The sequence below is a fragment of the Aethalodelphis obliquidens genome, unplaced genomic scaffold, assembly GCF_003676395.1.
Source record: "Aethalodelphis obliquidens isolate GAN/ISIS:26980383/991018 unplaced genomic scaffold, ASM367639v1 scaffold12, whole genome shotgun sequence".
Classification (NCBI taxonomy): Eukaryota; Metazoa; Chordata; class Mammalia; order Artiodactyla; family Delphinidae; genus Aethalodelphis; species Aethalodelphis obliquidens.
Window position 1 is genome coordinate 6660259 of NW_020837956.1, and position 26686 is coordinate 6686944.

Consider the following 26686-nt stretch of genomic DNA (forward strand, 5'->3'; position numbering starts at 1 on the left):
TCGAGTCTCCCCTCTTCTCCTCAGTAATAAACCTCCTGAATTTTAGCTGTGCATATGACTGCCTAGAATAAAGACTATATTTCCCAACCTTTCTTAAAAGGGAGAAAGTATGCCCTCCTTCTTCTCTTTCTCTTAGAATGACTATGGCAGCCACACTGGAGCTGGAGCTCTGGCAGCCACATTGGACCATGTGAGAGAGGACCACACACTAAGGATGGTGAAGTGGAAAGTTGGATGGACCCTGGGTCCCTGAAAGCATCTTGGAATACCATATCAGCCCTGATCAAGACTTCTTACCCTTGAAAAAATAAAACTTTGTCTCTTTAAGCCACTGTTAATTTAGGTTTTCTATCACATGCAGGCACACTTAATCCTAACTGGTACACACTGAGTAGGACCCTTAGTGATCCCCATATAAGGGGGTCTCAGGGCCCTTTCTTGCTCATGAGTAAGCCTTACCTTCCCCTCAACCCTGCTCCCTGAGGTCAAGGATTTCTTAGTCCTGCTTCATGCCAGGTTCCTACTCAGGGTCTGCAACACAGTGGATATTCAGTAAGTATTTGCTGAATGATAAACTCTGAGTGACACAAAAGAAATGCCTGTTAGTCTTCTATGCTTTCCATAGTGTAATCAGGAACACAGGGGAGGGCTTCCCTGGTGGCGCAGTGGTTGGGAGTCCGTCTGCCGATGCAGGGGACGTGGGTTCATGCCCCAGTCCGGGAAGATCCCACATGCCGCGCAGCGGCTGGGTCCGTGAGCCATGGCCGCTGAGCCTGCGCGTCCGGAGCCTGTGCTCCGCAACGGGAGAGGCCAAAACAGTGAGGGGCCCGCGTACCAAAAAAAAAAAAAAAAAAAAGAACAGGGGGGAAAAGAAAACTTTTCCTTACCCTAGGAAACCTGGCAATGGTTTTGTTAGCTTTAATTAACTCCCTGACATTCCCTCCTGGCAAAATGGTCGTTATTTGAATAACAGTAGTTGAGTCTCTTCTGTTTTCAGGAAATTTATGCCTAGTGACTAGGTAGAAATAAAGAAAAATCACAGAATTCAAATGAGAGCGCTCATGCAGATGGGTAAATCTCATCTTTTTTCAAAAGAATTTATTGTAATCCATGGTGACTATAAGAAGCTATTTAAACAATGTAGTATCTGATTCAGTCTCTGGTACAGAGAAAGTTTTCAACAGATATTTGCTGCCTTTATTGTTTATTTTCATTTTTTATTACATGTATTTTTTCCTTATTGCTCTTTCCCAATTTTTCCATCACAGACGGAAATTTAGCTCCTCCCTTCAGAGAAATCTAAGAAGCAGTGGCCAGTGTCACATGGGCCCTTTTCTCCTTGTCGTGGTTCAGCACCTTCCTGATCTTTTGACCACAAAGCGAATGGGACGCAAGGAAGAAGCCGGGAACAGATACAGTTGGAGCCTCCATATCCGCGAATTCAACATCTAAGGTTTCAACCAACCATGGAGAGAAAATATTTGAGAAAAAAATTCCAGAAAGTTCCAAAAAGCAAAACGTGAACTTGCTGCATGCTGGCAACTATTTCCATAGCATTTACATTGTATTAGGTATTACAAGTAATCTAGAGACATTTGAATATGCAGGAGGAGGTGCACAGATTATATACTTCAAATACGTCACCATTTTAGATAAGGGACTCGAGCATCCACCAGTTTTGGTATCTGTGGGGCGCTGGAACCAATCCCCGTCAACTGTACTCTCACCAGTGCCAGAGCCATAGCAGGCATCCTTTCTCACTCTGGATCTAGTCTCTCCTGACCTGTACCTTTCTACCCTCTCTTTCTCCTGCACAGTGCCTACTGTCAGGACACTACCAGCCACAGAGATCTTATTTGTAAATTCCAAATGGTGTTGGGTGGGGAACACAAGTCCCATGCATACAAGTCTTGGGCACAAGGATCACTCCATGTACACATTCTAAAAGGCACCCCTTCTTCTGGAAGACCCAGCCCCAAGTCTGGGCACCCGCTTGGCAAGAGAAATGAGAGTCAAGGTTCTGCCCACACCAGCCCCCTGACTAGGCGCCCTGGTACAGGAAACCCAAAACTGCAGCTTGGCCTGGCCCTGTAACTCACATGCTACTTGTGGGTAGTGGAATCGGTTTAGTAGATCCAGTCAACATTATTTAAATTAAGCCATAGGTTATTAAAATGGATCAGGTGCCTCTCACGTAGGAAGGTAAATATTCTTCCATTCCTCCTCATGTGTGCGCCCTGTGCCACAGGCAGAAGGTATTTCCTACCGTGGGCCTAGCTCGTATCTCTGAAAACCCAGGGTGAAGCTTGCCCGCGGTGCTCTCCTGAGTGCACAGGAGGCAGGCCTTCTCCTCCCGAGTGTCATCTCAGAATCGGGCCTGCCCATTCCTCAACTCCTTATGATTCCTTCACCAGAAGCCCAGGCCTTTCGGTTCACCAAGAAGACCCAAATTCAAAAGGCAAATTTCCTAAAAATGGGAACCCAGAGGCTTACAGTCATACTGGGGTCTACATGGCTGATAGCACATGTGTCGGAGAGTAAGTTTTGATGAAGTGACCATCAAAACCATCGCATTACTGAACGGAGGGGAGGGGAATGAAGATATCCCCACCTCACTTCACAATTTTGTCCAGCTCTGGCATAACTTCTCACTTCCTCCCTCCCCCAAGTCCCCCAAGACCAAGCCAGTTGTACTCTGAAGCTGTTTGTGGTGTTAGATGGCAAGAAAGATTGAAATTTCTGACTAGTAAGGCCTTGGGTTGACTTGGGGCTCTAGCTTCCCACATTATTTCTGTCCCCCTAACACCACAAATGATTGAGAATTGGCTGCAAATTTAGCTGCCCATTAATGGAAACTGTCTGCCTTGCCAAGGGATGGGAAAACGGGAGCCTCTACTACTACAGGCAGGCACTGGGTCCCCGCTGAGTGTGGATGAAAGGGGAGGGAGCATTCAGGACTGTCTGCAGACTGTTTGTTTTCTTAGACTTTATTCTCTTGGCAGCAGCGTCCAGTTCCAGCTCTAATGACTCGTTCAAGGTAAGAAAACGCCTTCTGAAATGTCCATAAATACTGCTCCCAAGAAACATTTCCCCAGCTCCCATGAAACATTAAGGCTTGATTACATCCCATCTCTCATTCTTTCCAACTCGACTGGCAGGTACTTGAGTGCAAAGACCTTAAGCATCTTCTTCCTGTTGTACTAAGCCCACAGCTAGGTTTAGAGTGAATATTTCCTGGCACCTGTCTCCTCAGGTATTTCTTTTCCTTATCTCACTTCCTCCCTATTCCTGAGAAAGGCAGGACTTGCAGAGACAGAGCCTGAAAATAGTTTTTCCTCTTCCATGATTCCAAAGAAAGATGTCTCACCTTTCCTAATGCCACTTGGCTGACTGCTTGGAGGGAAAAAAAAATTGTTACAGTCTATGGGGGTGTTAATTAGAATCAATTAACACTCAGCTGGCCTGCCCTGGCACTCAATTTGCTTGCAGGACTCACTCAGCCCTTATGAAAATCAAAGAAGGATCCAGAGAGGAAGAGATTCTGCAGCAATAAGAATATCCACCTACTTTCCTGACTGAATCTTCCAACCAAGCCTTGGCCAGCCAGCACCCCTTCACTCAGAAAGTAAAATCATCTGGATTTGTCAAGAGGATAAAATGTCCTAAGTTGCAGAGGGCATTATAAACGATCCTCCATTAAAAAAAAAAAGTACGTGAAGTGACAGATATGTTAATTAACTTAATGGTGGTAATCATTTCACGATATATAAGTATATCAAATCAGCATGTTGTATGCTTTAAATAGGTCCGTTTTTATTTGTTAATGATACCTCAGTATAGCTGGGAAAAAATATATTTTTAAAAACTGTCCTTCATTAAAAAATAAACAAATAAAAGACGTAAAATACTACTTTTTTAAAGGGCACAGAGATGAAGACTTTACGACTACACACACATGACCTTCAGTGAGCAGGATTTATCACATGTCCACTGCATCCCAGAAGCACCCCAACTCACCAAGGCAGAAAACTACAATTGGAAAGTCATCTGGGAGCCAAATCACCCCCTCACCACCACACAAGCGTCATTTTGAAACTTCCTACCTCACACTCTTAGATTGGCAACTTACACAAAGTCGGTGCTTACTGAATTTTTTTGGAAAAAAAAAAGTTATCGAGTCCAAACTTATCAAATTGTACACTTATCACCTGTACACATGTAGTTTATTCTATGTCAACGATGCCTCAATAAATCTGTTTCTTAGAAGTAGGCTCGATTAGGCAATTTATAATTGTTTGAAAAAAATACTTATATTTTAATAAATCAAACACCCCTATTTCATAATAAAAACAATCATCAAGTTTGCTCCCCATAAAGAGCGCTGGGAAAGAATTTGAATGGGGAGGAAAGCCTGTAACTACACCAACGGGGCAGTGTAGCTGGGGAGGAAAAAACAGATGCATGCCACGGTTGCTAATAACCCAAGACAGGATGTAATAAGTGCCAAATGAGTGACCCAGACAATACACGTTATAGGAGTAGCGACTGCTGACTGTATTCACTTAGGGGGAACCCAGCCCCTTTGCTGTTTTAAATACAGGGTGTGCATTCCTCTCACAGTCTCAGTGTTTGGATTCCCATAGGCATTACCCATTCCTGTCCACTCATGTGGGCCTGGTAGTTGTGTCACCAAGAAATGACCCTAGCTTCTGGTATCCCTGGTCTCACCCCCAGGCCGAGGAAGGGATAACCAACACAACTAGACAAATTTTGGAATATAATAACACAGATGAAATTGCCTAAGGAGTCAAACGGGGCATTAACCACAGGTAAAAACACTAAAACCAAAACAGATCTGATTGGCCTCTAGTGATGTGCATAAATTCCTACCCGGTCACTCTGAAAACTTTATGACTTGGTTTACAGATAAATATAACAGGACCAATATCTAAATGGAAATTTAAAAAAACACCTGGCTAAAGTCTAGAATAACTATGTGGCCCTCGATACTCAATCACAATCACTTCCTATCATGAGGAAAATGAAGAGTGGTTATAGTAAGTATAGGAAGAAAATACGATGTCTTTAAATGACATTTTATAGGTTGTAATGCCTAAGTTTCTCAAGGTTTAAAATATCTAACCTCTAGCACAGTGCCTGGAGCATAGTAGTCAATAAATGTCTGTTGAGTGAAGAACAAATATGATGTATAAGAACTGTAGAGTGTTTAGGACAAAGCTCTGCTTTATGTGTATCAGTCAGATTTTTTTATAAGCACCTTGAGACAACCATACCTCCTCATTTACCTTCACAAGCTGAAATGTAGAAGGCTATGGGCAAGTCTCTATAATATGGACATTTGTTCAAATGTTTTTCTGCTCTCCTGAAGATCATTCAACAGCAAGATGCCTTGGTTATGGAGGTATGCATATATCCAAGAGTGTGTGAGTTCTGGTCTAATGGCAGAAGTGGGCTGTGCTTTATCTTACTTTCCCAGTTTGGCTCTCCATGTCCTGAGCATATAAACAGCTTGACTTTAATGTTTAACCCTGGGCACCAAAAAACTATCAGTCAAAGGAACAGGTTTGAGCCTAAAGGGCTGGGGTGGGCATCCCTACCATGTATTAGCTCATATTTGGGATATCAGGAGGATGATCCTCTTTTTCCATTCTCCCTCCCAGTGAGGGGAGACAGGGGTATGCTGAGTCCATTCTATTAGCCTGAACACACCAGAATCTCCTAACTTGGAAAGAACAAATCTTGCAGCGAGGCCTCCTGTGATGGCTAGTGCTCACCATTTAAACTCAACAAAGTTGACAGCCTCTAGAAATTTCCCAATACAAATCCACCCCTTCATGATTTGTCTGGTGACTTTTATTGTTTCTAGGACAGCCAGCACCACATCTGTGAATGCTAGCTTCAAACCCATACCCTCACCCTTCATCCCAACACACACCTGTTCATCTCTGATTCTCTTTGCCTCTCTCTCTCTCAGTATACCCTCTCTCTCAAAATCCTCTATTAACATCGAAAGACGCTAAACCCCTTCCTAGATCTAATAACATGGAATAAAAGTGCAGGAAATAGGCAGAGCCTGGATTTGGAAAATAGATTTCCCATGACCTTTGCCCTATTGGGCAAAGACTTCACCTTCACCTTGCATAGTCCTCGGGCAAAACCCAGAAGGGCTGAGCTGAGCCAGCCTCTCTGTTCCAGCTGGCAGAAACCCAGATGACGGAAGAGCAGAGTGTCTACACAGGTCAATCAACAAACCCATAGCAGAGGCCCACATACACCTGCAGGCGCCGGGCTACCTGCTCTTTGCGATCACACGCTCCCCACACCCGCTTCATTGTGTAAATATCGCACATGTGCTTCAATCCACCCCATCTTTCAGCCTATCACTCAAGTTCCACTTCTTCTAGGACTTCCCCAACTATTAGAGCCCGTACACCCATGAGCTTGACCTTCTTAGATATATAGTGCTTCCTGTCTCTATCACATCCTTGGCACTTATTACAAATGGACTTAGATTTTAATATATGTGTACTTTATTTTCCAAACTGGATTGCAGAGGGCAGAGTTTTCCCTAGCAAAACCACCTTTTGCATAGTAGACATGCTATAAAACTGAATGAATGAGGAATAAAAACGAAGTTGGGGCCTGTGCCTACCCCACTACAGGTCTCAGAAGAAGATGTCTCAGTTCCAGTGGAAATGCATAATTAGGCTTCCGATACTGTGTTTTTCTTTTGGACCTAATGTGTGTGCCTGAAGTTGAGTATTTACAGCGAGAGATTTTCTATGGAAGTTCAGGGGCAGAGTTTATTGTAGTCACGTTGCCATTTGCTGCTTACATGTTTATGAAAAATTATCCTTTTGGGATGAAATTTTCCATGATTGGCTTCTGACCCAAAATAAGGGTGTTTCTTTCTCTTTTGGAAAATTTGAACAATATCCAGTCAGCCATGTAGGAGTTGGGCATGAGTGAAAAAAACAATGACATGTTTTGTCTTCCAAAATCAATGTAAGCCTTTCTTTGGCGTGACCAATTAAAAAACAACTAAACTTCAAAATGAGAAACTTTCCACTTGTCTAGGCTTCATCAAGGATGAACCTTGCTGATAATGAGATAATGGAAGGAGAATAAAGCAGAAACAATTGAAATATTTATCTCTTCATTTTATTTGCACTAAGTTTCCCAAATGCCCACAGATGCATGACTTCTAGAATTTAAAAATACATTGTATTTGTGAAATCTGAGTCCACTGAGCCTGAGCTTACACTCAGAGAAATGAAAAAGGTTTCCAGAAAATTCCAGGATAAATTTCTGAATGGTAAATAATTTAATTGTCTTGGAAGAAGAGTTCCCTCCAAATTTTCCTTAATATAAATGTTTTTGCCTTCTAACTTCTCATCTATAAAATGTCCTTACCTAATACTTGTTTTAACACTCTGATTTACCCAAGTTTACTCTGTGCCCTTAAAATCAGAAAGAAGTTTAGAAACAATTGGTGCCCTTAACTAGCACATGCATTTTTTATTTGGCAAGAGCTGTTGCAAAACATTTGCAATCTGCAGAATGTAACAACATTGGAGAGATTTTTAAAACCTGATCCTTCACTAGAATTATATCACACTAGTAACAAATACCAAAATAAAATTTTAAATCTTAACTTTGGTTTCTTTTATTTTTTTTAATTAAAAAAAGGACATTTTAAGAATATTTTGCACTATATAATTCAAAAGAATTGTACTGTATATTCCGAATGCATGTGAACATGGGTAGAATATTAAAAGTTTAAGCAGAAAAGCCCAAAATTTCAATAATGAAGTATTTACATACACATATAATCCAAGAAAACCAAAAAGAAAGACTTGAGGAAGGCAGAAAAGCCAGGTAAGTCAAAATTCCCTTGTTACAACAAAGAAACAAAGCTTTTCTCCTGGATCAGTGGATGAACCACCAACTTGGTTGATTTGGTCCTAAAGGATATTTCAGACTCACATAAAATAAGGTTGATATTTACACTGTGCGGGCAGAGAAGAGGGCAGGAAAAGCTAGTGATATGCTCATCTCACTTCCCACTATCTCTGCAGACCTTCTATCACTTAATTCACGTTTCAACTGTCCGCATGTTCGCTACCTTAAACAGCTCTATCTATTCCAAGATGAAATTCCCCAAAGCAGATCTAAAGCAGCCATCAAAGACCCCAGCACCCACAAAGACACCCAGAGCCATCCCATGGCTCAAGCCAGAAACGTGAGGTTCATCCTAGATGCTAGCCACCCTCGTCCCCGTGTTCAATCCACCGCCAGCTCTGCCTTCTCCGATCACTATCAGCCCTGCCAATTCCCACTCCAGGTCACCGGCATCTCTAACGGGTTAACCACCACAGTTCCCTAAGTTTTCAATCTATCTCTGGTCCATCCTCCAGGGTGATAAATTGCAAATCTGGTCAGGCTATTTCTCAGCTTAAAACTCTTTCCCTGGCTCCCCTGTTGCCCCCAGAATAGAGCTCAAACTCACAAATTGCTATGCGCGCAAAGTAGCTCCTCGTGATCCAAGGATTAATTCTTAAGGAAAGAAGGAAGAGAAGGAGGGAGAAAGGGAGGGAGGGAGACAGGAAGAGAGGGGGAGGGAGGGGGAGGGTGGGGGAGGGAGGGACCAGCTGACACAAAAAATCTTACTCTTGCCCAGGCCTCCAACCCACTCCCATCCACCACCCCACTTCACAATGCAGTCACGTTTTTAGTTTCTCATTTTAGGTCTCTGCTTAAATGTCATCTTCTCCCAAAAGCCTCTCCCTACCCCACAACCTAGTTCGAGGCCCCTTTAGAGTGGCACACGTCACAGCACTTCCATACTATGTAATTGCCCATTTGCTTATCTGTCCCCCAATTTGACTGGAAGGTCTCTGAGGTCAGGGTGCATACATCTATCATGACCTAGTTATATCCCTAGGGCCTGGTTTGATGCCTGGCACAAGGCAGGGGTTCCCTAATGATCTGTTGAATGAATGAGTGAATGATCTAGAAATGAGGAAGAAAAAAGGGAAGAATGGAGATGCCTGACACCTCCCTCCTTCAGCAACTAGCAGTGACTAACCACAGAAGGATGGGCGTGTGCTGCCTTTACTCCAAACCTCCCTAGAACCTGGACTGAGCTTTTCACTACCCTCTTCATAACCACAAATCTTCCATCACAATGGAACAATGTGTGTGTCTGGCAGAGAATGAAAGGGTTATGGTATCTGCACCCCCTGGTGCCACTTCCTGGCTTTCCTTTGGTGGGTGGGTCAGAATTTACTTCAAGCAGAACCATCCTTCTCTCTATCTACACTCCAGCCTTGAACTGAGTTCTCCTCTTAGTGTGAAAATATAGTCTTTATTGATGTCATTCTGAACTGCATGTGTTAGGCGAGGAAAGGGCTCTGCATCCTTTAAGAAATTATTAAAATGTTTTAAATGGTTTTGTTGCACTTGTTTGGGTTTTTAAAAATCTCCTTCACAGAGCAACACTTCAATCACTGTAATGCTTGCCCTGTGAGGCAAACAATTATCAAAATACAGGCTCCTGGGGGCACCTGCTCAGGTGAGCTATGAAACGTCAACAGGGCTGAACATCTAGCAGAGAAGCCAGGGGAGGTGGGGGCAGACATCCTGAGATTGCGGGTGATTCTGGTAATGATCCCCTCCAGTGACGCTGTCTTGGGGCTCCCTGAACTTCCCATGACCCAGAAGATCTCCCCACTCTGGTAGTAAATAACTTCGCCAAAAAACCCAACACACCTGGCATCCATTAACCACCATGATTGTAGAGCCGAGGCAGAAAGTCAACGTAGAGAGGCTAAAGCTGCTCGTGTCAGAGCCTGGAGTGGAGGCGGTGACTTGAGGAAAAGAAGCAAAATGCTGAGATACTTTCATTTCCACCATCAGAGTTTTGCCCCCTCCCCTGCCCGGCATGTGTTAGCTGGGAGCTTCCTGGTGGATGGCGGCCTCCCACCTGGGGCCCTCTGCGAGCTGAAGGCCAGCTCCCCAAGACCCCTGGGAATTCCCAGCGGTGCTGGCTAACAAGCAGAGGCCTGAATGCTTCTTGCATGACCTTCAGCCCAGCCCCTCCCCAGTCTCCCCTCCTCCCTACCTCAGATGATCAAAGATAACTGTGCCAAGTAGACCAGCTTGCTGAAAAGGAACAAAGTTGGAGGGAAATAAGGGGTGACCAAACGAGGAAATGCACCGCTGAATTTCCCCAAACCACATGGACCTTAAAACTCGTCTGACCGGTTTAAAAGTAGCTAATACCCAGGAGAATTTATTAAATGCAACTGTTATGATTCATTCAGATTCACTCCAATTCTGAAACAAGAAATGACAGTGAAATGACTACTCCCCCCATACGGTCACAATCCCCCCACTGCTCCTGAGATGGGATAAAGGCATGAACGCAAAGACTTACAGCATCATGTGTATCCACTGTCAGAAAAGGACAGCTGAAAAGAGTTGAAGGCTTAGGTTAAGATGATACAAGGCTTGCTGATCTTCCTAGTTTGAGGAAACATTTTCTAGAAAGGAGACTGCTTCACGTATGTGTACAAAGCGCTTTCTTGTGCTGGTCCTACTTTGCTTTGCAACATACAATGTTCTAGAGTGTTCTGTCTGTCTGTAATTTATGATGAAGTCCAGCCCCCAGGATCTGTCTGCTTTCTCCCTGGTCAGCCAGCCTCAGAAACTTCCACACCATCCCTTCCTTTCCTTCTCCAACATTTAACAAGCCTCGAATTGGAATCAGGTGTACGAATGACCTAGGGAATTCTTCCCCTTGCTGAGGCGAATGTAAATTAAGATACTGGATCCACAGCAGGCATAATCCAAACACAAAGATCTTGCTACCAAAAATAATCACTTTTCTCACCTACTTTCCAAACAGTTCAACCCCCTGCTTCCCTTTGCCTTCAAGTTCATCAGTTTGAGGCCCGGAGTTCTCCTAAAATCCTCAGGGGCACCAGAAGACGAGTTTCTACAGACTAAATTCAAGTCTCTTATCCCTCCGCTCCCCTTAGGCAGCGCCTCCCTCTTTTCAGGAAGCAATCTCTCTTTTACATTTGACTTTCCATAAAGAAGCTGGAGTTTTATTTTTCCTTGGCTTCCAGACTGTGCTTTGGACAGTGCCATAAAATTCCTCAGTAATTGATGGCCTGTTTTTCCTTTAAAGCGGAAAAGCACTAATCCCTCACAGACGAGGGAGACAAGCATTTCAGTGTGAGGTAATCTCGAGATACGTCCACTCAGCATAGGTGAGCTGGGTCCTGACCCACTGCTGAAGGTTTATGTGAAGACCCTAGCCCTTGACATAGTCTCAGTAATAGCCTGGTCACAGGACAGTACCTGGTTTGAAAGCTTCCTCTCCGCCAAAAAAGCTCATCTTCACCTATCACTGACATCTGAAAACTCCAGAGGTGGAGATATCGCCCTCTGGGTGAAGGGTTGCTCCCTCCCCGGCCTGTGTAACTCATTATGTGTGGACAACCCGGTGTAAATGAGTTTATCAGCCAAGAGGAACCCAGGAGCCCTGACTGGGCCCCAGGCGAGGAGGGGCCCTCAAAGACATGAAAACCTGAAATCAATCTTTGCCTCCTTCACGTTTTTTAACTGCAGGTCTGCTCCCACGATCACACTCAGATCTTTGCATGTAGCTTTCCCCCAATCTTTTCTAATAAACAGAAGGAAATGAAATATTAAAACATGCCTCCACAATAGAGTTGATTGGTAGCAACCCAGTAACAAGTGATTTCTGAAGAGAAGGAGCAAGAGTTAAATGGCACTTGGATACTATTCAGCCTGACCTGAGTCAGGAAGGAGGAGGAACCACGGGCCTCTGACCTCAGCCCATGTAATTCTATATGAATGACCCCAGGAAGCATAACATTAGCTTGGCGACTGCTTTATAATGTCACTGGCTAAAGACAGAACAACAATGAACTACTAGAATATCATGTAGAAAATCCTACTAATAAAAGCCCTGTTTGCACTCCTTTTTTCATATAAAAGCAACTGTCCAGCCTCAGCTTCTCTCCCTTTAGGGTCAGAGGCCTATAAACAACACTTGGGATCCTATTTTTAAAAAACAAAGGTTTAGACTTAATGATTAAAAGATTAACGGGGGCTTCCCTGGTGGCGCAGTGGTTGAGAGTCCGCCTGCCGACGCAGGGGACACGGGTTCGTGCCCCGGTCCGGCAAGATCCCACATGCCGCGGAGCGGCTGGGCCCGTGAGCCATGGCCGCTGAGCCTGCGCGTCCAGAGCCTGTGCTCCGCAACGGGAGGGACCACAACAGTGAGAGGCCCGCGTACCGAAAAAAAATAATAAAATAAAATAATAAGTAAATTAATTAAAAGATTAACGGAAACTAATAATGATCCCTTCCTGCTCACCACGTCAGTCTCCCTCGGTCAACAGCCCCAAATATGTAGTATTTGCTTTATATGGTAGAGGCCAGATTCTCAGATAGTACTTCCTAAATGATACTACTTCAAGATATATAAGGACTGTCCCCCAAACAGTGTTGTATGGCCCAATGAGTCTGGGAACACTATTCACTCAATTGCCATAAAGAAGACTAATGGAAATCAGCACATTAAAGGCTCTGAAAAGTCCTACAGTAAGCGTTTTGCTTTATTTAATCCATTGTTTGCCAAATCTACTTGACACAGCATTCCTTTTTTGAATGTATTCCTTTTTTGAAAGAATAACTTGTTTTATTCTGCAGAACACATTTTGGGAAACCCTACTCCAACTTGAAAGGAAGGATCTTGTCAGTACAGGAGGCTGAATTACAAAATCAACGTATCCTGACACTCCAGAGAATTCTGGAAGTCGGGGGAAGAAAAAGGGAACTTATTTTTTAAAAATTACCCCTCATCACGGTTTTTACCATCCCCTTGACATGTAAAGACCAACCCCAGAGAGACAGGCAAATGGTCATCTCATCAAACAGGCAAGTTTCAACTTTTGTCAGCCCAAAGGTGGTCTGATCATCTGCCCCAGTCAACAGCTGAAGAGCAAACTGAAAAGATAAATAAATAGATCAACCACCCTTACTAAAAGTTTTAGACACATGGTACTGGCATTAACTTATGACCAATAAATGGGATGGATGGAAAATGCTGGAGGATGGAAGCCTGGTAGGTGGGTGATGGTTGGATCCAATGTGGTAGAGCTATACAATCACCTTGATAGGAATGAGGAAACCTGTTTTCTCATATTTTCACTGTCTCTACTGGAGTTTTTACTTTGATCAAATCACCGACGTTCTGAGCTCTTAAGAGTTTTCCATCTATACATAAGCGTTAAGTGAATATCTCTTATTAAATAGCAGTTTTTGCATAATTTCAGCTGGAGGGAAAATGTTCCATGGACCTTTCCTCCATCTGATCATTCCTAAGAGAAAGAGAGAGAGAGAGAGAGAGAGAGAGAGAGAGAGAGAAGCAAGAGGAGGGAAAGAGAAAGGTAGGAAGGAATTTTTTCTTTTTTTTTTGTGGTACGCGGGCCTCTCACTGTTGTGGCCTCTCCCATTGTGGAGCACAGGCTCCGGACGTGCAGGCTCAGTGGCCATGGCTCACGGGCACAGCCGCTCTGCGGCATGTGGGATCTTCCTGGACCGGGGCACGAACCTGTGTCCCCTGCATCGGCAGGCGGACTCTCAACCACTGCACCACCAGGGAAGCCCTAGGAAGGAATTTTGATTCATCTGAATGCCTTTTGAATACAGCTTAAATGTACAAATATATAACGGTATTAAGTGTATAATGGTATTGATATCAATACTTTCTGGACCAGGCCCTGGGTCCCCTAGGTCCGTGTGTTTGGGAGACTATATACCTGTACCTGTGCAGTAAATAGCCTCATCCTAAAAACCAAGAGACCCAGGTCCTCATTCATCTGCCCCAGCCTCCAATTCATCATTTAACTTCCCTGGGTCTTGTTGTCCTCGAATGTTAAATTACGAGGGAGAACATCTATTTACCACCATACAAGTTTGGTGGGAAAATCAAGAGAAACAGTACAGGTTTTTGAACAAATGTATTAACCTTGTGCAGTGCCATGAGGGGTGAGGTCAAAACACATTATTTTCCAAAGACACCACATTCCTGATGAAAAAGTACAAAACTATCCTGTGCTGGCTGAAGTGTAGCTAGTGCTGGAGAAACCCACCACACATCACAGGGCACGAACTGAGCTCTCTAACCTTTAACTTCGGATAGTTCAACACATGAACACTGAGGCACCACTATCTGATACTGAATGCCATTTGCAGGGGTGTCAGGAGATGGGGGCTCTTTGAGAACATAAGGTATTTCAGTTCATCAGGTCACTTTTGCATCCTACATTGTTGTGAACTTGTTCACTAAGGAAGACTCAGGCAGGTTTTCCAGAAGCAGTCTATCCCACCCATTCTTCAAAAGCCACCACCTTTATGGAATTTTGGGGGTGAGGAAATTGGAAGCTTACTTTTTTTTTTTTTTTTGGGCTGTGTCGGGGCTTCGTTGCAGTGCGTGAGCTTCTCATTGCAGTGGCTTCTCTTGTCGTGGAGCACGGGCTCTACGCTCGCGGGTTTCAGTAGCTGCAGCATGCGGGCTCAGTAGTTGTGGCACGTGGGCTCTAGGGCACACAGGCTTCAGTAGTTGTGGCACGCAGGCTCAGTAGTTGTGGCACACGGGCTTAGTTGCTCCACGGCATGTGGGATCCTCCCCGACCAGGGATCCAACCCTTGTCCCCTGCATTGGCAGGTGGATTCGTAACCACTGCGCCACCAGGGAAGTCCAACTGGAAGCTTATTGAATGCAGGGAAACCTATCTTCTTTCCTTTCTTATCTCCCTCTTACTGGTACTCATCAAAAGTCTGTTAAATTAGAAATTGTGTTCTACGCCAATATTTCTCAAATTTTTTAAAATTTTTACTGGGACCCACAGTGAGAATTAAGATCATCATATAAATAATACTCACATAAAACTGAAGCAAATGTTTTCTAAAGTAATATTTATGCTTACTGCCTGCAATGCATTCTGGTCATTTTGACATTGTTCTATTCTATTTCCATATCTAAAATCGCTGTTTGAGAGCCACCTAATTGATCTCATGACCTCAGTGGATGGGCCCTGACCCGTGGTTTGAAAAACTCAACAAGATGTACCCTTATTCTCTTTTCTCATGTCTTTCCCCATCAAAAAGAAAAACAGATCCTCCTACAAAAAAATAGACAAAAGCTCCGAAAGTTCTTAATCGACTTAAATTTGAAAGGGTCAAATGATGCTCCCTTGTCTAAAATCCCAATTCCATCAGAGAAGTCACATGGCAGTCTTCACGGTATGCGGGCACCAACATGGCCCCCCCCTTCAGCCATCAGGGACAAGCGATGGTTTGGATCTCAGATAGTATCGGTGTAACATATCCATATGATTGATAACTAACAATGGAATTAATTATAAATATTATCTGGATTATATACATTTTGGTTTTTACAGATACTACCAGCCAGGCTGCTCTCTAAAAAAAGGCTTCACTAATTTATACCTTCACCAATAGGTTAGGACAAGACCCAGTTTCCTCTCACTCTGAAACTGAGGTGAGCGGTCTTTTCAAGTGGGCATCGCTTCACCCTTTCCTATTCCCAGGGGGCAGGCGCCAAGGCCTCTGCTTTGGAGCCTCCACTGCACGTAGCACGCCCCAGACACAGAGCAGGGCCGGAGGGCGTGACTTATGGATCATGTGCTCCTTCTGGGCCCTGAATCTCTCCCAGCACAGGGAAGGGCTTCAAAACACATTCACGACAGGCCTAATTTACTCTCCAGGCACTCAGGGGGCCTTCTCAGTCTCAAAAACTGCTGTACATCCCACCCACAGGGGACGACCACATGACTCCACTTTCCTGCTCTTTTCTGAATCACTGTCTTATCTGTCTTCCTCCCCTTTTCCCCTTAAAATAGTTGGCGTTCGGTTGTCTGTGCCCAGTCATATGATAAGCAGTGATAAAGACAAAAATTTTAAGAGCCAAGAAGGGATAAGGAAGCAAGGAGAAAGAGACATGTTCTCTTGCTTGTGGGGGTGGGCTTCTAAGACGCCAGTTTCCTAGAAACAAAGCCCGCAGATCAATTTTAAATCCTCAGCCCTAACGATGTGAGGGTAAGGCAGACTGTTTGGCTCAGAAATCCAAATGTTGCTCACCGCTCAGTTTTATCAGGGACTTTGGGGAGATAAGATCCACCCTAGTCCCTGCCAGGGGACAACCTCTAGTCTCAATTTTCCCATCTGTAAACTTCACATGAAAATGCCACACCCCTCCCCCAAATCCCAAAGTGGTTCATCATCGCTGCTTAACATGTGTGTGACATATTTCATTTTTCAGAGGTATAGTAAATGAGTCTTTCAACACCATGAGGTAGGCAGAGCCAATATGACTATTCCTATTTTACAGTAGAGGAAACTGAAGATCAGAGAGGTTACATTTCTTCCCCAAGGTCACACAGCTCATTAGCAGCAGAGCTGAGTTGATAAAGAATAAACAAGCCACTGTGAACACAGCACTCTGTGAATGTATGCTGGTCTATAAATGCCTGACGCAGACAGCAAATACAAACTCGGCAAACCACAGTCATTTCCTATGTCACTCATTACAACAAGAACTACTGTCTATCGGAGACACGGCCCTCAGACAAAAAGCAACCCCCAAGCCCAAGTCACCCTCCAACACAGAAAATCAAATCAAATGGACTCTGACATCATAAATCCCAAACCACATAATCTACAATTTATTTTTTACAATAGAATTAGAATAATAATAGCTAAAATTTTAAAGTGATTATCATGTGACAAGCACTTTTCTAAGCACTTTCTATGCATTATATTATTTATTCCAAACAACACAATAGTAATAGGTAGAGATTACTGACCTTGTTTTACGGATGATGAAGGCTCAGAGTGGTTACCCAGTTTGTCAAAAGGTCACACAGCTGGTTCAGTGGTACAACCAGGATTAGAACCCACCTCCCTCTAATGCAAAGCCTCTGCATTTAACCATGACACCACCTGCCTCAGTTTGCAGTGGCTGTGTTGCATCTTTCCCCTGCTTTTTTTCAAAGTCAAAATATATATTAAATAATTGGGGAAACCTGGGGTGGTGGGGGACAGAGGGAGTTTATGGGATTCTCTGTACTGCCTGTTCAATTTTTCTGTAAACCTAAAACTGCTCTAGAAAATAAAGTTTATTAATTTTTTTAAAAATGCTGAAATAAAAGATAAAAATCCTCCCCATGTATCAGCACTCTCTCTTGCCTTTTTCTTTTTTAAAGCACATACAGATGTGTGTGTGTGTGTAATTTTTAAAATATGACATTCTTTTCTGTCATAGAAGGAAGGAGAACACCCCAGAACAAACATCTAAAGGACATCTTTTTTTAGGTAAATCTTACTGTATTTAACGTTCAAATTTTTGGCCCAGCAAGTATCTATTATGTTCAAGGCAATACGCCAAGTGTTAGCACAAAATGGCACAAGTTTTTCCTCTCAGAGACCTTTGCTGCCTCTGTGAGAGAACAGAGACAGAGGGTATGGGGTCGTCAACAGCAGACACCAATACTTGTAAAGGGAGGGCACAGATGCGAAACCTCACCAGGATTCCAAAGGCCAAAAGAGCAGTAGCCTGGAGAGTTCTACGAATCATGGCCCAAAAAGGATGAGACTTGGTTGGGTGGCAAGAATATCCCAGGAAGATGGACATGGGGAATCAGAGCACAAGGAAACACTGGGTGCAGAGGACAGAAACAAGCCCTCGTGGAGGAGGTTCCTAGCGCAGAAGATGTGGGATCTGCTAAACGGGGAAGGGGGCAAGCCACGCAGGGCCCTGGATGTCTGGCAGGATGATGGGGCTGGACTCTACCCTATAAGCTCCTGGGGTGGGTGGAGACTATCCTTGGTTCTGAGCACCCAGAAAGGGGATTTAGTGCTACCGTACAACTCTCGCACAAATCCTCTGGATTCCGGAGAACCAGACTAATAAAGATACGAAAACCAGTCCTAAAGCTGCCGTCCTGAATTAGTACTCAGGCACCTGTAACAAATGAGATAGTCTTCTCTAAAATGAAAACTAGTACTAACGCTTTTTATAAACTAGGAAACCAAAGTTTGAGGATGTTAAGTGAATCTTCACAAAGTCATAAAGCTACAAAAGAACCAGACCTGCTGCTCCTGGGTGAAGTCTGAAGAAGGATTTGAAGGAAGAAAAGGACTTTATGACTGAAGAGAAGAAAAGGCAGTTTCTGAGAACTGACCCATAAAGAAGGGCAGATGAGCTATCTGCCACACTTATTTTTGTTATTTCAATATAAATTATCTAAAATGAAATCTGAGCTGAAAGACCAAGGGTCTTAACAGAAAATTAACCAGTAAATGTATAGTTCCTTATGAGCACACAGTAATCTTTTCAAAAGACTGGCTATTCTTCAACTCTTGGTACTCCTTAGCAACTCCAGTGTCTGGGTCAAAAGCAAAGTCTTACTCTCTAAATGGAGTGGCTTTGGGTGCCGCCAGCATTTCGGCTAGGACAACAGAGCGACCGGCATGCACTGCATTGGAGGCTGGGCTTACAGAAGACACACATAGTAGGGAAATGAAGTCAGATGCTTTGGCCCAGAGAAATGGGACATACACCTGGACCACAGCAAACTGGGCTGTTAAAAAACCCTCAAACCTCAGTTACCACATTAGGCTCACAAACTGATGCAGGTGTTGTTCAGGTCAAAATGCAACACTGTCTCTGCTTTTTAAAAAGGCAAGAGGGAGCAACTTGTTGGGAAGGTCTGTCCATCAGGACCAAAGGAGAGCCCAAGGGCAGGTCATCTATGTTCCCTGTACCTCCCACCCCAAGGGGTCACCTAAGAAGAGCTAAGTGTGGGATTCTAGTTCTGCACACTTGGAATTAGCAAACCCTGAATTCCTGTTGCTAGCTCATTTCAGGGAGGGAGGGAAGTAGGGACTGAAAAAGGTTTTGCTTAAGACTCCTTAGCTGGGAATTACTGAACAAAATCTTCAAAGCACAATTTTACCTGTATCTAGTAAGAAATATTAATTGCAGATATTTCCCAATAATAATTAACTACCATTTTTTTTAAAACTTCCTAGAAGCTGGGCACTTTCACATTTCTCATCTAATATTACAATAACTCTACAAGACAGCTATTATTCCCCTTTATAGATAAGAGGCTGGTACAGATATAAGTCAAATAATTTGCCCAAGATCATGCAGCCAAAACTGATAAACCAGAATTCAACCCAGGATGGACTGACTCCAAAGCCCACACAATTTTTTTTATGTTCATGAATTTGGACAAGCCACCACTCAATTACATGAAGGATGCTACAAAGCTATTCTCCATCTCTATTAGGCCTATCAAGAAATAAACAAAGGAAAATTAACTGGAAATACAGGATGAGAGACTGATGTTAGCCCTCAGGATAGTTTTCCTTGCTAATAAAGAGTTCAATATATCACGAGTGATTTTGTTCAACACTGTGCTCTGAGCAAAATTCCTAGAACATAGAAACTATTCAATATGTATTTGTTGAATGGCTGGCCGGCTAGTTGGCTGGCCAGCTAGACAGATGGATAGATTAATGAATGAATACCCCATGCTACTCACTGTTCCCTTTTATTGGATATCTTATTCCTTGGGGTTTTTTTGTGTGTGTTTTGTTACTGAAGCAATTATTTTTGGAATGCATTCTTACTTTAATCTCACTGATTTCCTGACTGCCCTCATAACCCAAAATGCTAGAAACTGCCAGTCCAATATTCTTTATGGTCTCCTTTCAACTTAGAGGCTCCCTTCCCTGTCTATTCAGATTCCATTTTCTACAAGGACTGGCTCCAAATCTTACCAAGAAGTCTCTGCCAACTATCAGAACCCACAGTAATCCCCCCTCCTGTGAATTCCCACAGTTCCTCGAGTTCACTTTCATAAAAGGGTGTTTTGAATCCCCAAGTGGCCCACTTGAGGAAGTCCATTCTTTCTTTTTTCTAATTATAATATTTTGCAAAATATGTCCACAAAACACTAGCTCTATGGTGCTAACAGTTTTTAACAAGTAAGAGCATTCTATGACAAAATAATTTTGGAAATAAGTGGTTCCACGCAGAGTTATACAAGTCCCTTTGCTACAGGCCATCTTGGAGTCTTTAATATACTAATGTGTATTTGACTCTGTAACATTTCCCAAACTCTTTGATCACAGCAACCTGAAACTATTTGAAAGATATGCTGGCAAATACTGGTCGATCACATGCTCCATCCTTGCTGGCGGATTGATGATTCGATCAGCTGCCCCAAACATTTTAGGTAATCATCAGTCTGGAAGGTAGAGAGATGGATTCACAGACCCTGCATTCTAGAAATTCTGCTTGCTTGTTTGTTTGTTTTTAGAATATCCTTTGAATGGCTCAAGGATACAGAGGGCTCCATTTTAAAAATAAGAGTATTTTTGTGGGCCTTGAACACTAGGCGAAGAAGTGAGCTTTCAAAAATAACTTTGTGATTTTGATCACAACAACGAAGAAAGATAAGGAGGGGAAAAGGCAGAAGCTGGAATTTTCTCAGGGGAGACAAGACTTAGCTACATGGAGACCAATAAAGATAAAATACTATCAAGTGCTAGGTTGAGCACAGTCAAGGCCCCAAATGCAGACAGCCAAGTCAGGATCGTTGTTCACACAGGCCTTGCTAAGTCTCTAGACTGTGCAAACTCCTGCTTTCACAGACGTGGAGTTTAAGGTCCAATGCCACTTGGTAATAGAAGTCACCTGACTCACCATTCAACAAATTTTTCAGGGAAAGAAGAAGGTATTAGCCAATCCAACTCTGAAGAGGTGAGGTCTAGGTGTCCCCAGGCTCTGAAAGTTTTGTGAAGAGCTCTCCTTCTTAGCTGTAATTTTGCATACCAGGACATTTGTGTTATTCCTTGATTAATATTGTGTCTCCTACTAGTCTATACACTCCATGAGATCGGGGACCAGCTTCTAGCATGGTGCCTGGCATATAAGGTATTCAATGAATATTCACTAAATGGCTGAAAGGATGGCTGGAACAATGAAGGAAGACTCCTCTTTGTCGACTGGTTAGAATCTCTTGTGGGTTCCACCATCCTTCTTTTCAGCACTGTACTGGATGATGAACTTCTAAGAGGGGCAGAAGCTAAGTTCGTCTGATGAAAGAGTGCTGCTTATTTAAGATTCTACAAGACAGACTCCAAAGAACCAACCTTTTACTCAACCCACGGATGAGTGAGTAGGTTACATGCACCTTCTGAGTGGCTCATACTCTGACTGGCGTTGAAGACACGTCTGCTCACAAGATGCTTATATCTGAGAATTTTTAGGGCAGTGAAACTGCTTCATATAATACTATCATGATGGATATATGTTATTACACATTTGTACAAACACAGAATGTACAACACCAAGAGCGAACCCTAATGTAAACTATGGACAGTGGGTGATTTTGATTATGGTATAGGTTCATCAGTTGTAACAAATGTACCTCTGGTGGGAGACGCTGATAATGAGGGGTCACATGCATACATAGGGGGTGTATGGGAAATCTCTGTATCTCTTCTCAACTTTTCTATGACTCCGTGACTGACGTAAAAAAAAAAAGTCTTTTTTTCCTAATATATAAATAAACCCAGAATTTATTTTAAAAGAAGAAAACAAGATGCTTACATCTGGCTGCAGAAAGACAATGGGCACCAAGAGTTGCTCTAGTCTGAAAAAAACAAACAAATCTATTCAAGAAGGACATAAGCAAACTCCAAGTCAATTTTTTCGTCAATAATTAATCATAGATGCACCCGCTAAACCCTTCTTGAACCTGATTACATCCTGAAGCTGGGTCAGTAGCTCAATGAGTTTATTCCTTGCTGGCAAATGAAAGTGACTTTTCACTAGCTTCAAAACTAACTCTCTGAGACTTCAAGGTGAGGTAGAGGGGACCAGGACAGGGGATGGGGGGGAGGTCCTCATTCCTGAACCTGGATCTGGTGACAGGCTTGTGCCCCTCCTCTTCCCAGGCAATAGATACTACAGAGCTCAATCGTATTCTGTCCGGAGTTTCCATTCCGTTTAGAGGTCGGCGAGGTACAAGGACAACAGTCCGTCCCTGTCCTTCCCGTTCTCCCAGCACAGTGCAGAGTTTTGCCCACTTTGCATGGTTCCTGCCAGAAAATTAGATTTCAAACAGGTGCAGCCTGCTAATTAGCATTATAATAGATTGTAATTACTTAACAAGCCCATATATACCCGGAGGGACTTGAAGAGAAATATAATGTTTTGCCAAGTGTAGCTTTTACTTATGTTAAATACTGCAGGCCTGCTCCAGAGTTCTTTTCAACTAAGTGAAACCCCTGGAAGCTTTGTCTGCATGTGCTTCAACGAGCTCTGTGAGTTCAGGTGCTGGAATGTAAAATTTCACTTCCTGTTGCTGCCAATTACAAAGGGTGTTGCATCTAAAGCCCTTATGAGAATTTAAACTTAGTTTTAAACTCTGCGAAGGAAAGACGAGTGGGCCTTTTCCTTCTCCCCCTATCACAGCACCTTGCATGGGCCCTGAGCACCCACAGGGTATACAGTTCCCTCCTTCAGAAACCTCAGATAATCATTTTGTTCCGTAATGGTTATACAGCATTTGTAGCCTTTACTTTTTATTATTTTAAATTTATTTTATTGAAGTATAGTTGATTTACAATGTTGTGTTAATTTCTGCTGTACAGCAAAGTGACTCAGTTATACATATATATACATTCTTTTTCATATTCTTTTCCATTATGGTTTATCACAGGATATTGAATATAGTCCCCTGTGCTACATAGTAGAACCTTGTTGTTTATCCATTCTATATATAGTAGTTTGTATCTACTAATCCCAAACTCCCAATCCATGCCTCTCCCATCTCCCCTCCCCCTTGACAACCACAAGTCTGTTCTCTATGTCTGTGAGTCTGTTTCTGTTTCACAGATAAGTTATTTTGTGCCATATTTTAGATTCCACATATAAGTGATATCACATGGTATTTGTCTTTCTCTGTCTGACTTACTTCACTTACTATGATAATCTCTAGTTCCATCCATGTTGCTGCAAATGGCATTATTTCACTCTTTTTATGGCTGTAGTACTCCGTTATGTATATGCACCACATCTTCTTTAACCATTCATCTGCCGATGGACATTTAGGTTGTTTCCATGTCTTGGCTATTGTGAACAGTGCTGCTATGAGCATAGGGGTGCAGGTATCTTTTTGAAGTATAGTTTTGTCCAGATATATGCCCAGGAGTGGGATTGCTGGATCATATGGTAACTCTGTTTTTAGTTTTTTGAGGAAACTCTATACTTTTTGGAACCTTTATTTTTTTGTGACAGCTTCCACCCTTAAAAATGGTTTGACAAGGACCTGCTGTATAGCACAGGAAATAATATTCAATATCTTATAATAACCTGTAATGGAAAAGAATCTGAAAAAGAATATATATATATATATATATATGTATGTCTGTCTGTGTGTATATATATATACATATATAATTTTTTACAATGTATATGTATAGTAAATCATCACACTGTACACCCTAAATGTATATAATTTTTGTCAATTATATCTCAGTAGGCTGGAAAAAAATAAAAAATAAAGAAACCTCAGACTTGATAGAGATGCTTCAGCTTGGTGCAAATTGCCTCATGGAAACAATACAGCATTCTCTCACAAAAAGATCCATCTTTAAGGATCCCATAGATTTTTATAAAATAAAATATCCTCTTCTCCTGCCTTATCCTTACTTCTTTCAACCATACAGAAAGATCGTTTAAGGAATTCACTCAACTGCTTATCTTACTGGTCTTCCCAACTAGACTTCCTACTCCTCAGAGGCAGGAATGATACCATACACCACTCTGTTTTATCAAGCCCCCAGTATCTACCACAGTGCTAGACCACAGAGGGTGCTAGGGGAATACACCTTTGTTTGACTAAATTCATTCTTTAACGCAATGGTGTGCCAGGAATTGTTCTGAGTACCAAGAATAGAGCAGTGAACAAAAACCTCCACATTTATTGAACCTCTGTTCTGGTGCTAGAGATGAAGACAAATAATAAAACTATATAATATATAAGATAGATAAGAGCTAAAAAGCAAAAATAAAGCAGGAAAGGAGCATATAAAGTTTCAAGGAGAAGAGTAAAATTTTAGACAGGATTGTCAGAAAAGGCCTTACTGAGAATGTAACATTTGAGTAAAGACTTGAACCATGAGGGTATCTGAGGAAGGAATATTCTAGAAAGATGGAATAGCAGGTGCAAAGACTGAGGCAGGAACATAGTGAGTAAGTGTAAGGGTGTCAAGTGGGTCAATGTGACTGGGAGAGGACTGAACGGTGAGGAGTACTGGGCCATGGGGTCAGAGAGGTCATAACAGGAGGCCTGACCATGGTGGCCTTACAGATGGTGATAAGGGTTTTTACCCTGAGAGGTCTGTGAGCAGAGTGACATGATCTGTTGAAGTTGGGGCAGGGGGTACCACTTAGGAGGCTGTTGAAATAATCCAGGCATGAGATGACTTGGACTTGGGCCAGAGTGGCGTCGGCAGAGGTATGGAAAGCTAATCAGATGTGGGACATATTTTGAAGGCAGAGACGAGAGATGTTGCTTGAGGGACTGCATACGGGGCAGGGTGCATGAGAATGAGAGGCGTCAAGAATGGCCTGGGCAATTGGAAGGATGGAGTTGCTGTTTCTTGAGATGGGGAAAACTACGAGAGGCTTAAACTGGGGAGGGGGGACATCAGGTTGGGACATAATTGAGTTTGAGATGCCCTTTATACCATCATATGGCCATGACAAGAAGGCAGTCGCATATATGAGTTGTGAGTCTCAAGAGCAGGTATGGGCTGGAATTAGGAATTTAGAGTCAACAGCACTGAGAATGTATTTAAACCCATGAAACTAGATGAAATTGCTACAGCAAAACCAAAAGAGCAGCTCCCAAATATTCTTATTTCCAATTACTCATATGCTTCAATAAATAATTAACCTTTGACTCCAGAGGTCACAGTTCTAGACTTTCCAAAACAACCTCATTTCAAGTAATTCTAATATTTCCAAAAAGGCAATTGTTAAGGGTAACTAAATCAACTTTATTTTTAGACAATGTGAGACTTCTCATATAAATACATTCACAAATCAAAGAGAAAAATATCTTTCACCAGACAATATGTTCTGATTTAAGATTCTAAAACTATGAATAGACGCACATAACCCTTCAATTATTAATAAAAATTGTTAGAATGTACTGTAGCCTGGCCCCTTGCTAAGAACTTTACATAGATTCCCTTATTTCTCACAGCAACCCTAAGAGGTAAGAACTATTATATTCCCATTTTACAAACAAAGAAACAGACTTGAAGAGCCTAAGTCACGTACCCAAAGACACACAGCTAGTGACTGGTCCGGGCATCCTGCAGTTAGAGCTCACAGATTCAGGGCGAGGGGCCCACTGAGGAGCTAGGGAGCTGATGGTCTTAAATATTCACTAGATCTGCTGCTGGTCAAAGACAGAGAAAGAGGAACAGGACAGACAGACAAGGCCTGACAGCCCATGAGGCTCGAGGCCCTTTAACTTCGGGCACCCAAAGTCAAGCAGCTCTCCATGATAGCACTGGATCAAGAATCACTCTTAGTGATTAAATAAGTAATTAGGTACCGTGGGGAGCAATATTTAATTAGATGGTTAAGTATTATATGAGTCGGTAGGAAGTAGAGCAGGGAGAGATCTGGAACCTCAGGTGCTGGGGGATGAATTCAAGGCATAGGTGCCCACAAAGTGGGTGTGGACCCTTCCCAGGGCTTCGGTGCCCCTTTCCAGACCATCCCACCTCACTCTATTTAAATGATAATAGAAGTTTTCAGAAATCCTCCGAAAGATTGCCTTACAAGAGTCCTGAAGACAGAGGAGATGGGCCTTTAGGCAGCATATATCAACACGTGCTCAGGCCACCAGCAGAGCAGACTCAGCTAGGGTAGTTTCACTGGAACACGTGTCCTCAGGCTCTGCCCAGGGCACCACCATCTGAACCACTAGGCCCCTCTGTTTGGCTTTGGCATTGTAAGACTCTCCCCAAGGGCTTTGGGGCCCAGGGGCATCGCCAGCCCCCCCAAGCCTAACCTCTCCAAAAGGGGCATCGGCCTATCCCCCAGGGTCAGCAGGGTGGGATAATTTTAAGAAGCCCTGTCAATGCGCTACTTTGGAAAAATGAAACAGAAACACTAGAGTCCCATTCCTTGCCAAATGAGACTCTCCGAATGAAAAACATTTTGGAGGCTAAGAAAAACTGGCTTCCTTAGGTCCTGTATAATAATCAACTCAGGAAAGAACCTTCTCTAGGGCCAGCCCCCTGGTAGGTTTAGGGGGACATAACAATGACAGCTATAGCTGTTAAACATTCACAGAGCCCTGACTGAGGGCCAGGCATTGGCTTATGCACTTGATGTGTTCCTTCTAGCCCCATGACAAGCCCGTTTCATTACAGGTAGGGACTTGTACTATCCCCACTTTTTACAGGGAAGAAACAGAAACACAGGTTATATCACTCCCTA

At 43.0% G+C, this 26686-nt stretch overlaps 1 protein-coding gene and 1 long non-coding RNA gene across 2 annotated transcripts in view; both read right to left on the bottom strand.

The window, feature by feature from the left end:
* PRKCE (protein kinase C epsilon) overlaps positions 1–26686 on the bottom strand; it is a 510344-nt gene that overhangs the window by 477938 nt on the left and 5720 nt on the right. The window lies entirely within an intron of this gene.
* Positions 831–12150, bottom strand: LOC113623766 (uncharacterized). The gene is made up of 3 exons (XR_003434054.1): positions 10145–12150; positions 9793–9890; positions 831–1448 (listed from the first exon to the last, which is right to left on the bottom strand). It is a non-coding gene; the product is annotated as an uncharacterized LOC113623766 (long non-coding RNA).